We start from the raw sequence: 12,620 nt of genomic DNA, 5'->3' as shown, positions 1-12,620 counted from the left end.
AAACACTGAGATGTGCAATGTACAAAATGTGGATGAGAGAACTTGAAGGAAAGTGTTTTTTTGCTTCTGTTTTGTGAAGTATTCAAGGAATTAAGAGCTGTTTATATGCAAGTGAAAATCCAGGTAGAGCATTTTAAACCTGTCTGAGCGCACTTGAGATCTGGAAGAACTTGACAATGCCCTGGCACGTGAGCGCTGATCATTGCATGTATGTCAGCAGCAACCATAGCTCTGCCATCCTTGGTTCAGCTTTATAGACTGGGTCCTAGTGCCACAGCTGGAGTCATGGACAGTGAAGACCAAGTTAGAAGCTTAAGCGCAGCAAGGGCATTTAACATGGTCTTCGGGGGGCCCCTAACTCCTGTTATGGCCCAAGGGCATGCTCATTGACGCGATTATGGGCCTGTTGTGAGGGGGGGAGGTAAGAAATCTGCATGTAGTGAATGCTGGGAACTGGCTGGGTCCCAACAACCACGTATAATGTAATGAGGACAGAGGGTCGGGGTTTACATCCCAGCTGGGCCGCATCTACAGTGTGGCCTGGCAAAGCAAGTGTGTGGCAGTAAACATGGAGAAGCCAGCTACGTCTGCCAGGTGCGGTCCTGCGAAGTTTGTGTACATTGCTGCCTTTTCAGCACAGCCCTTGAATACCTTAAATCATTGGTTTCCCCCTTATCTCCCCACCAGAACCCTTCCATCGTCCAACCAAGACAAATACTGGGCCCTATGGCAAAACGCACAAACGGTCTGGGAAGATCGTTCCCCGCCAAAACGGCCTCTTTTTGGAACACCCTGCCACTCGTACTCAGATTGGAACCTGATGAAAAATCCTTCAGAACATCTTTGAAAACCTTTCTTTTTAAATTAACTTGGCCCATAGCCTCCCCTCAAGGTAAACGTGTGTGTTTACCGGCGCTGTATAAATAGATAAACAAAATACAAGGGGGAAGAGCCATCGACCCCATCTTAGAAAGTTAAGGAAGGCGGAGAGCATGGGATTCAGAGTGCCCAAGTCATGTTTAGTAGGCAAGGTTGGAAGTGGCCCTGGTGACAGGGGAGTGCTGCTCCGAGAGTCCTGCTGCTCAGCGCAAAGCTCCCGTGATGAGAGGAACGTGCCACGCCCAGAGACCTGGCGTGCTCTCGGTGCCGCGCTCCCTCTCATCACAGGAGCACTGTGCTGACAGCTACACCGCTGCTCTAGCTGCCGGGCTATCGTTGCAACTCTCCCTCTCATCACGGGAGCACCATACCAAGAGCCCTGCCGCCAGTGCAGCAACATTGGGGGAATGAGCTGACTTCCCACTAATTGGCCAATTTCTGGGCCATACAGAATGTCCAAGACATACCTGTTTGTATGGGCCAGACATTGTCCAATTGGGGAGTGCCACGTACCTCTCTCATGACATAATCGAGTTCAGGGCCTTTTACTGTACTTGTAAACCACACAGACTCCCTGCAGCTGGCGACAATGTATATGGCCATTGGCTACAATCCATGCCTCTTCGTGCCTACAGACAAATACAGTTCAAGGAACATAATAATCCCAGCTGTTATTACAGTGCTTTGAAGTGGGAAGGATCTGGCATAAAGCACTATATGAAAACATGATATTATTGTTTTGGTTGTCACAGATAGGCACCCCACGCAGCACAGTAAATATGTAAGTACATGCAGTGGCACAACGGCCATTGAGCAGATTGGGCTCCCCCCCACCTCTCAGCCCGAAATGGTGGGTTCAATTGACTTGTCCAGGCGCAATACAGACAATCAACTATGCTTGTGGCTGCACAGTTCACAAAGGCCTAGCAATTACTAATGTACGGCATTTCATTGTTAGCAACTGCCTTGCTATGCATACATTTTTAGGCCATTGAAATCGTGGTGGGGTGTTAGCACTTGCATGTCAGGGGAGTGGTTGAAAGGGCAGGAGACGTCTCATTCCCAGAGCAGTGCTTAAGTCGGTGGTTTCAGATGTGAAGGAGAGAGTTAACTGCTTGTAACACTGAAGGAGGACCAAACTAGTCTTGTTGGACTATGTAAAGAAGTTAGATGCTCCCACATAATTTAGTTTGCCCCCCCCCACAGTTTCTGAAGTTAGCCCCTCTCCCATCATTCGAAGGTAACCCCCCCCATCCCCCAACATTTTTGCCTAGGTGCACTCCTGCAGCCAAGCGTGGGGCAAAACGGGGCACGCAACTTATTTTATTTTTCCAGAGTACTCCTACTTAGCTCTTTGAAAAGTTTGAGACAGAACTTATAATATCCAAAAAACCTTTGGAATCCTTTTCTCAACCTTGACAAGAGGAAACGAAAGAAAGAGGGAGTTGTTAATTCCGGGCACAATGACCTGGAAGTTACATAAGTGCAGCAGGTGCCTTAGCCCACTGAGTTTTCTCGTCAGTTTTCTGATAATTCACCTCTATGCCTCTTTGCTGGGCTGCCTTTTAGTTGCTCTGCATCCGTATCTCTGTCTCTCACCCCTTCTGATAACCGCATCATTGTCCAATTACTCTTTTTCTGCGACCCTGTTACATTATTTGTGTCCCCCTGAGTCCTCCCCTTCTGTCCTGTATCTCTTCGTTGATTGGTCGGCACTCTCCAGCTTCCCTTCCCGCCTCTCGCGCAGGCAGGCACAGGCCTGGTGGAGGCTGCAGGCTCCCACGGCAGCCGCAGCTTTCGCTCCATGGATTAAGCATAGCTTCTTGGAATAAAAAGATGAATTGTCCGATGGATAATATAGACTTTCCAATGACAAAGGAAGAATCCCGCATGATGCCCACCAATCGCTCAGTTTAAATCATCAATGCGCTGAGATTATGTGCAGCACCTCGCCTTTGTGGATAAGATTGCCGGAGACACCATGTACTCGCCGTGAATGGACTTTCTAGGAAGGATGAGTCAGGGACCATAATGGCAAATGTGTATATCTAGCTGCAGCATGACGCTGCACCCATTCTCATCCGGTATTTATATAGCACTGAGGGCATCCTAGCACTTTCCCAGGCAAAGGGGCCGGCGCAGAGAGGGGTCAAGAAAAAGGGAAGTGCTTAATTTGCTCCCTGACCAAGAGAAGATGCTCTGTGTGTGGAAGCTCCTAAGGTGAGGACATTGGATGTCTAGCTGCCACCACCACAAAGGGCCCACCCAAAACCCTGCTGCAGTGCTAGCGTGGAACAGTCATATAACGTAATACCCCTCGGAGGATACCAGGGACAAACTATAATGCCCCCCCCCTGCACAATCATTGGAAGCATGCTTAGTGTTGGGTCCCTGCTTCGCACTGAAGCGGGCCCAGGCAGCTGATCCGGCGCACGCCGGAATAATACGCAGGAGCCGGTTCTGTGCTCAACCTTCTTTATTAACTGTATCGGCGGAACTGCCGAAACCTCCCTCATCCCTTCCCCTTCCCCTGACGTCACGTCCGGGACGTCATGTCCTGAGGACCCAACAGGGGTCCGCCCACACAACGATGTGGGCAACCTGACATCTCCCCCCTTTTTAACATGTTAGTTAAAGGGCTCCTCTCTTACCCCATCTCCTCGATGAGTCGCATCGGTTTCATGCGACTCCTCTGCGGTCGTGTTGTCTTGCTCGGGGTCAGTTCTTCCCTGGCGGGTGGGGAGCGGGGCGCTTTGTCTTCTGACTCTTCTCCGTCTCCCTGATATGCTTCTTCGCGTGGTCTGTCCTCCTCACTGTCTCGGTCCCAGGTCCATTGGCCGGCTGGAGTCAGTCTGACTCGTTTGAAGTGCGAGCTGTTCCGGGTTATTGTTGAGTGGTCACTTCTTTGTGCGGTGACCATGGAACCCTTCTTATGTGTCACGACCAGCGGTGTGGGTGCGAAGGTGGCTTCCTCTTTCCTGTTCTTGGGTTGTCTTAGCCATACTTCGTCTCCTGGTTGCATTGTGTTCTCCCGAGCCCTCCTTTTCCTGTCCGTGATCTCCTTTGTTTTCGCTTTGTTCGCGGTGTCGTTTGCTTGCGCTTCTTGTTCCAGCGGTGTTGGATTTTGTGGTCTCGGGTCCTCGGGTAGTCGCGTGGTGATCGGTCTTCGGAACATCAGGTCTGCCGGGCATACACCCGTTGTGCTGTGGGGGGTGTGCCTGTATTCTCGTAGAAGTTGATTAAGGGCCTGTTCGAATGGCTTGTTCTGCACATGGGCTATTTGTAGGGTCCTCTTTATGTTGGCCATAAATCTCTCGACCATGCCGTTGGCCTGTGGCCACCGGGGGGTTATGCGTCGATGTTGAAATCCCATGTATTTTGCGAATTGTTGAAAGTCTTGACTGATGAACGTGGGACCGTTGTCGGACTTTATGATTTTGGGGATGCCATAGGCAGAGAGCATCCTGTCGATGACTGGGATGACACACGTCGTGGCGCTGCTCTCTACTATCTGGGCGTCCGGGTATCTTGAGTGCTCGTCCATGAGTACAACCACGTGTGTCCCATTATTCAGTGGTCCGAATAGGTCTATTGCCAGCTCTTCCCACATTTTGTTGGGCAGCGGTGAGGGTTGTAGGGGGTTCGGGTGTGGCGGGGGTGCCACTTGTGCACAGACGTGGCAGTTGCCCACTATGTTTTCCACCAGGCGATCCAGTTGGGGGAACCAGACTTTCTGGCGAAGGAGGCGCTTTGTGGCGACTACGCCCCTGTGTACTTCATGGGCTAGGTGTATTATCCTTTCTCGGAGGGTTCTCGGGACGATGACCTTGCAGCCTTTTAGTATGACGTTATCCTCTACCATGGTCAACTCGTCGCGGACTTGATCTAGCCACTTGATGTCTTCTTTCGTGGTTTCCGCTTCACCTCTGGCCTGCTGTTTCATGAGGGCCGTCTTGTCTACCTGAAAGCAGTGCCGGGCGATTCGCAGTGCTGGGTCTGCTTCTGATTGGACGGACAGCTCCAGCCACCCTACCGGAAGTGGTTGTAGGTGGTGAATAATGTAATTGATGTACGCGTCCGCTATGGACGGTTGGGACGCCGTCGTGGGCATGGGATGTCGGGAGAGATAGTCCGCAGGGTTTTCCTCTTTACCTGGCCGGTGTTGTATGGTAAACCTGTAGTCCTGCAAGCGGAGTCCCCACCTGGCAATTCTTGGCGGCATCCTGGCCTTCGGGCTGCCGTATATGGTGAGTAGTGCCTGGTGGTCCGTGACGATAGTGAACTCCTTGCCAAAAAGGAATAGATGGAAGTATTCGCAGGCCCAGACAACCGCGAGGCTTTCTTTTTCCGCCTGAGAGTATGCCTGTTCTGTGGTCGTCAGGCTCCTACTGGCGTACGCTACCACGTGAGTGGACCGTGGCTCCATGTGGTCTTTGTGTGTCAATATGGCGCCCAGTCCCACAGAGCTGGCGTCCACTATCAGCTCGGTATCACGGCTGGCGTCAAAATATGCCATGTCCTCTGCCTGTGTGATGGACCTTCGTATCGCTTCGAATGCTGCTTGGCACTCCTTTGACCACGTGAACGGCGTGTCCTTCCTGGTGAGAAGTCGTAGGGGATTGCTGACGGTGGCATAGTCTTTCAGGTACCTGGAGCAGTAGCTGGCCAGTCCCAGAAACGATCTGAGGTCTGTAGTGTTGACAGGGGGCGTGGCTGAGTTGAGGGCCTCCACTTTCTCTGGGTCTGGCCTCATGCCTTTATCTGAGAAGATGTGCCCGAAAAACCTCAGCGATCCTTTGGAGAATTCGCACTTAGCTTTGTTTAGGGTGAGCCCTGCGTCGTCTAGCGCCTGACATACTCTGTGCAGTGCCAGGTCATGTTCTTCCTACGATTTGCCGTATACCAGGACGTCGTCCGAATAGTTCAGACAGTTGGGAACGTGCCTGATCACCTTGTGGATCTCCTCCTGAAAGATCTCAGCGGCCGAGGATATGCCAAAGCTGAGCCTTTTGTATTGAAACAGGCCGAGATGAGTGACAAACGTGGTGATGTAACGGGATTCCGGTGCTATTTCGATCTGGTGGTAACCTTTTGTGAGGTCTAATTTGGAGAATATCCTCGCTCCGTGGAGGAGGTGAATCATGTCCGTGATTCTCGGCGCTTGATGTCGCTCCCTTTTGATGGCTGTGTTGGCTCTGCGCATGTCGACGCATAGTCGTATGGATCCTTCTGGTGACTTCTTCGGGACGGGGACGATGGGTGAAACCCATGGTGTCGGGCCTGAAACGGGTTCTATAACATTCATTTTGATGAGCTTGTCCAATTCCTCTTCTACTTGTCTCTGGATGTTGAACGGGATGCCTCCGTAGTGTTGGGCTACCGGTTTGACCTGAGGGTTGATGTGGAGGTGCACTTTCCGGTTGCGTAGTTTGCCTAGACCTGTGAAGAGTCTGGGGAATGATTGTTCAATTGAGTCTGGTTTCGCGAAGTACTTGTGGGCCATCAACTGGTATAAGATGTGTACCAGTCCCATGTCGACTGCTGTCCGGAAGCTCAGTATGCACCCGCTGTTGGCTTCTGTGTCTAGAATGTACAGTGGGATCTTCGCCGAGTGTCCTTTGTGTGTGCATGTGGCTGTGATCATGCCTTTGCATGGCAGGGGTGTCCTGGATCCATAGGGGTATATGTCCACTGTGGCTTTTCGGATCTTTGGTGGGGCGGTCAAGGACTGATATGCACTTTCGCTGATGATATTGACCGTCGCTCCGGTGTCCACGCGAAACTTCAGTGGTGTGTCGTTTACTTGGAGTGTCAAAATGGGGCTGTGTTGGGTGGCCGTCGTGTTGTCCTGTAGGGCCCACACGTACCCTCTCCTTCTCTGATCCTCCTCTGACGAGAGGGTATCCGTGCTGGTGGGGGATTGGGTCTCCACATATCTTCCGAAACGCCGCCTGTGTGATCTTCTAGTGTCCTCCGATGACCGTTTGTCTTCGCGTGTGTAGCGACTTCTGCGGTCTCCTTCTTCTTTCCTGGTACGCCGCCTTTCGCTGTCCGCTGGCGGCCTGGGCTGGCTCTGTGGTGTGGGCCTGCGCCTTTCCTGGTATCGGAGTTTGGGCGTTGAGTGGGTCGGGGCGTTCTTGCACATGGCCCTGTAATGGTCCATTCCCCCGCACGCGGCGCACTTCTGCCCTATGGCTGGGCATGAACCTGTGTGTGGATATTCGTAGCCGCATTTGAAGCACGTGGCGTCGGGGTGTTTGTTGGTCAGACTTGGGTGGGTGTATATCTTGTTGATTACTTCTGCGTTGTCACTGGGTTGGTGAATGGACACCTTGCCGAGGTTGTCCAGTTGCGAGTCCACCGCTGCTTCCATGCGGGCCAGCGCCAGGATTTCTTCTAGTGACCGTTGTTTCTGTAACAGTTGTTTGCGGAAAGGCTGTGAGAGACATCCAGCTATCACTTGGGACCTGAGCGTCTCTTCGTTGGAGTACCTGTGGAATTCACAATGTTTCAGTTTGATGCGTAGTCGCATCACAAAACTGTCTATGGACTCCCCTTTTTCCTGTCTTGTTGTGTGGAACATGTGGCGCTCATAATCCACGTTTGCATGCGGAGCGAAGTATTCGGACAGTTTGGCCTGTAGTTCCCCATATGTGACGGTGTCTACGTCCAGCAACTCCCCCGCAATGTCTCTTACCGCCGGTCCCACTGCCATGAACAGTGTGTTTTTCAGCCTCGTGTCGTCCGACAATCCTATGGCCCCTGTGTACAACTTGAAGTCTCGTAACCATATGTTCCATCTGGGCCCCTGGTTGGAGGTGTCTCTGATTTCAAATGGGTTGGGCATCTGCATGACTTGGACTGCTCCTTCCTGGTGTGCATGCAGGTTGTTGTTCTGCGCAGTGTCGGCGCTTCCAGATGCCTGTCCTGCTCCTCCTGAGGAGGACGCCGGGGTGGTCGCAGTGTCCGACATGACTGCGCCGCAGTAAGGGTGTTGTGGCACTGACCTTTGTGCTATGTGAGATGCGCTGTGTGCACCTACGTTGGTGCTTCTTCGTGGTGTGGCCTTTGGCCTGTCCTGTGGCCTTTGGCCTGTACTCCTGCTGGGTGCAGGGTGCCAGCACATCTTCTTTTGAACACCCGCGTGTGGGGGCGGGGCAGCTTGTGGCGGGTGCCTCCGCGGGTTCGGAGCGCCCATGACCCGTGGGCGTCTCTGATCGGGTGTTTGCTGTGTCACGCGGGGCCGGGGCCGCGCTCACACGGCGCGCTCGACCTCGGGGGCGGGGCCGCTCGTGACGCATGCCCGGCGGTGCCGGAGCGCCGTGTCCCGGCTTGCAAGTAATGTCACGCGGGAGCCGGGGCCGCGCTCACACGGTGCACCCGTTGTTGCCGAGGGTGAACGGGCTGAACGTGAGGCCTCTGTCACGCGGGAGGCGGGGCCTTGCAGGGTAGGCACCCGTGCCCGAGGCGCGCCGACGCGCTAAACTGCTCGGCTGCAGACCTCGGCACGGCGCCTGCGGGGTCCGCGCCCGCTCGTCGTCAGTGTTGGGTCCCTGCTTCGCACTGAAGCGGGCCCAGGCAGCTGATCCGGCGCACGCCGGAATAATACGCAGGAGCCGGGTCTGTGCTCAACCTTCTTTATTAACTGTATCGGCGGAACTGCCGAAACCTCCCTCATCCCTCCCCCTTCCCCTGACGTCACGTCCGGGACGTCATGTCCTGAGGACCCAACAGGGGTCCGCCCACACAACGATGTGGGCAACCTGACACTTAGCTTTCCCTACAGTCTAGGGCATGGGTCTGCAACCTGTGGCTCTCCCTCCAGATGTTTTGGACTACAACTCCCATGATTCCTCACCATTGCCCTTGCCGGCTAGAGATGTTGGAAGTTGTAGTCCAAAACATTTGGAGAGGCAAACCCTGGTCTAGGTTGACCGGATTCCCAAGACAAAAAAACTGGGATGGCCAACAACACAAAACAAGGGCCAAGCCACTCCCTCCACGGCCGTGCCCTTCTACCCATTTAACCGGACCCACCTCACCTCCCCCATCCCAAAGTATCTGCACAGAAATTGTGCTGCTTTGTGTGTGAACAGCTTAATAATAAAGAAGCTGTTGCTCTGTTTGACATTACATGCCTTGCTGTAGTTACTCGTTTCTCAGCCAATCTCTGTGGCACACGTAGTAAATGCATGTGGGTCCTATCGAGAAGCTTGGCCATTCAAGCCCATCTTCAGATGGCATAACTGTGAAAATGTTCCGAGGCCTTTTTAGTGGAGAGCAATAGACGGCCTGATATTATGTATCTAAAAAAACAAGACAATCTTCACTCGACCCTCAAATCCTGGGACAGGGTTTTTAAAGTGAGAAAAGCCTCAGGCCACCAGGACTTCTGGTCACCCTACTACAGTTTTTCAGAAGAGAGTCATGCTTAGGGCGCGTTGCAGGATATCTTTGCCAGACCTCCCCAACCAGGCAATTGCATCTGTACACAGCATCCAGTATGGAGAGGTGCTCCCCAACAATGCCTAACCCTATCATACGGAAGTCATGGTCGTTGATTGATATGTCTAATGTAAACCAAATGTATGTCCCCACAAACAAATTGCATACGACCAGTCCAGGTACAGGGCTAGAAATCCATTGAGACCTGAACTCTATGTATGCAATAAACACAAAAGACATCATTAAAACCATAAGAACCTGCTTTATGCTTCCAGTATAGCACAGAGACAGACATGGGGAGGCTTCTTGGCAGAGGGGTGAGGTGGTGCTGGAGAGGGCAAAAGGCAAGGGCCAAAAACACGGCAACATAGACAGGGCAACCATTCACAGTAATGTGATAGTGCATATGGTCGGATAGCTCATGAGTTAAGAACTCACATTAGACAATTGAGGCCTGCCTTTTGCAAATCGGAACTCCATCACCGCTGACTCAGTGCTTCCTCTTTCAGAGAGCGATACATTGAGCATCACTAAATTGGGTACTAATAGCACCCCCCTCATTCTGGTGCATGGAAGCAGGAGGAATCTCGCATGAAACACTATAAAAATGTGATTTTTTTTAGTATTATCACACACTCATTAGAAGTGAAGATAATATTAAAGAATTGGGGAGTGTTTGCAATAATGCGCAGATTAATCAGCACTGCAGCTTTGATTGCTCAAGGAGGTACGTCAGACGCGTCACATGTGAGTCTCTAGTGAAAAAGGGGTAATGAAGAGCTCTTTCGGAATACGTGACGTTGGCCTTAGTTTTGTTTTTGCACATCAATAAAGATCTTATTGTGATCATAGACAGACTGCTACAAATCCAGTCATCAGGATGAAAAGCACAGACTTGAGGACGCCAATTCCTGTTGCCTGATGCCCAGGGATTCTGAATGTATATACTCTAGGTCTGCTGCCCATGTACAATGTGCAGAGCAAACATACATTAATGACTGAATTTGCTCAGTTCCTAAAGCAAGCATTAACACCCATAGGGAAACCCTATTAAATATCAAGCATGAACCGTGGTCACCCATGTTGGACCTTGGAAATACTTTGCGTATAGCCGCATTATAAATAACATATCATTAATTCATGGAGAAACTGTAGGAAAAGGAGTGGTTTGCCAATTATCATTAAAAAAATGCTACCAAGACAAAGGTGCCATTTTCAAGTGAATTGACATTGATGTGAGAAGCAAATAATGAACTTTAATATCTGTACATTTTCAGTGCACCAATGGCACAGGCAGCATTCGATCCTACTGAGTGCGGGAATCCCGAGGTACCACCAATATTATATTGTTTCCCACTTTCGTATTGCTCCGTCTTGTCAATGTCAGTTGTTTCTCACTTTATTATTGCTCGCTGGTGCTCCAATTTAATTGGTGCCCCACTGTGTTATTGTTGCCAGATGTCTATATTAATCGGTATCCAAAATTGTGATATTGCTCACTGGTATCCATATTAATTGTTTTCCTACTGTGATATTGTTCCCTGGTGTCTATTTTAATTGTTACCCAACTGTGAAAATGCTCACTGAAGTACATATTTCTTGTTGCCCACTTATGGTTACCGCACAGTGATTTTGCTCCCTGCTGTCACACATTAACTGTTGCCCACTGTGATTTGCTCCCTGGTTTCCCACATTCATTATTGCCACACTTTGAATTTGCTCCTTGGTATGCTTATGTAACTTGCCCCTTGTGTCCCTTATTAATCATGGCCCACATTCATGTTTTGTCTGTCCGTAACCTGCTCGTTCGTGCCCCCACACAAATTATTATCTCCCTGTGATGTTGCTCCCAAGTGTTTCTCATTAATTCTCATTAACACCAGTGGTTGCTCCAAAGGTATTTTGCTCCCTAGTATTTTACAGTGATTTGCATCCTGTTATTTGTCACCAAATGTATGCCTGATATTAATGGTTGCGCCACTGTGACCTTGCATCCTGGTTTCCTACTATGATTTTGCTCACTGATTCCCTGAACTAACCAATGCCACACTGTGATTTTTGCTCCAGTGAAACCTGTGTTTCTGCTGCTAGATGTCCCACAGTAAGTATTGTCCCACAATTGGCGCTGCCCTGCATTCATTATTGACCAGACATATTCCTGCTCTATGGCTTACTGCTGTGGCTCTGCTTCTTGGTGCCGTGTCCTTCACTACATGTTGCTTGGTGTGACTCTGTTCTCTGGTGTTCATTAATAATTATTTTTCCCAAAGTAATCTTGCTCCCCAGTACTCTACAATGGCTTTGTTACCTGATGCCCCACATTAATATTTGCCCTGCTTTTCTGCCCTTGTGTTCTACTGTAATTTAGCTAATTTAGACCTTGAGCACAGAGCAGCTTCTATCTTCACGATCAAACACTCGGAACAAACCACCTCGGAACCCAGCTATCATCATAGCCAGCCCAGGCTAACACACAGGAAGGTAACATCCTGGTATGTTATGTTAAAGGATATTTATACTGCGCACTATCACTACCGGAGTTGTGCTCTGGCAGATCTGAAAAGTAAAAGGGTAGGGTAAGTTAGTGGGACTGAGTGAGAAAAAGCGCAAGTGAGCTGTGGTGTGTTGTTGGCAGCTTCAGTTCCGTTTACACCGTTCGTGTGAGTTTTTGGTCAGTAGTTGCCATGGGCTATTGTGCAAGGCTATGTGTGGTTTGTTTCATTGTTGTGGTGTAGTGAAATGCGTGCGGTTTGCTGAGCAATATAGGTATGGTTGCGTTTTGTTAGAGTTCTGAGAGGTGTAAGCAGAGGGAAGCGTTTTTTAGTGGGTTAGTTAGTGGTGGCGCTCCATCGTACCTCCTCCACTTTGGCTACCTGTCGTAAGCGTCCATGCCAGTGTTGCATATTGTGGTGTGCTCCCTCCTATATTCTGTGCCGAGTTGTGGGCTGTCTGCAGGGTGGTGATGTCTTCTTTACCCTACCCCCTTGTATTCAGGCTAATGGATGTCTACACAGCTTTGGCCCCTGGGATATCCTGGTGTGCAGCTGTCACCACATCCCTGGGCCCCTTGAGGGGGATTTCTTCCCTCTGCCCTTGAGCTACCTGGGCCCTCTTGTTTATCTGTTTGGTCACCACTCTTTCTCCTTCAACTCTTATGTCCTCTGTCTGTGGTTCAACCTAGGATGCTCCCATCTCTCTCGTTAGCCTCCGGTAGGGTTCTCCACAGGAATGGGTGCACCCAGGTCTCCCTCCCACTCGGAAGTCTCTGCACCTCCCTGCACTTGTTGTGATACGGT

Source organism: Ambystoma mexicanum, chromosome 2q (assembly GCF_040938575.1).
Source record: "Ambystoma mexicanum isolate Mex_15411 chromosome 2q, UKY_AmexF1_1, whole genome shotgun sequence".
NCBI lineage: Eukaryota > Metazoa > Chordata > Amphibia > Caudata > Ambystomatidae > Ambystoma > Ambystoma mexicanum.
Note: the sequence above shows the minus strand (reverse complement) of the source record.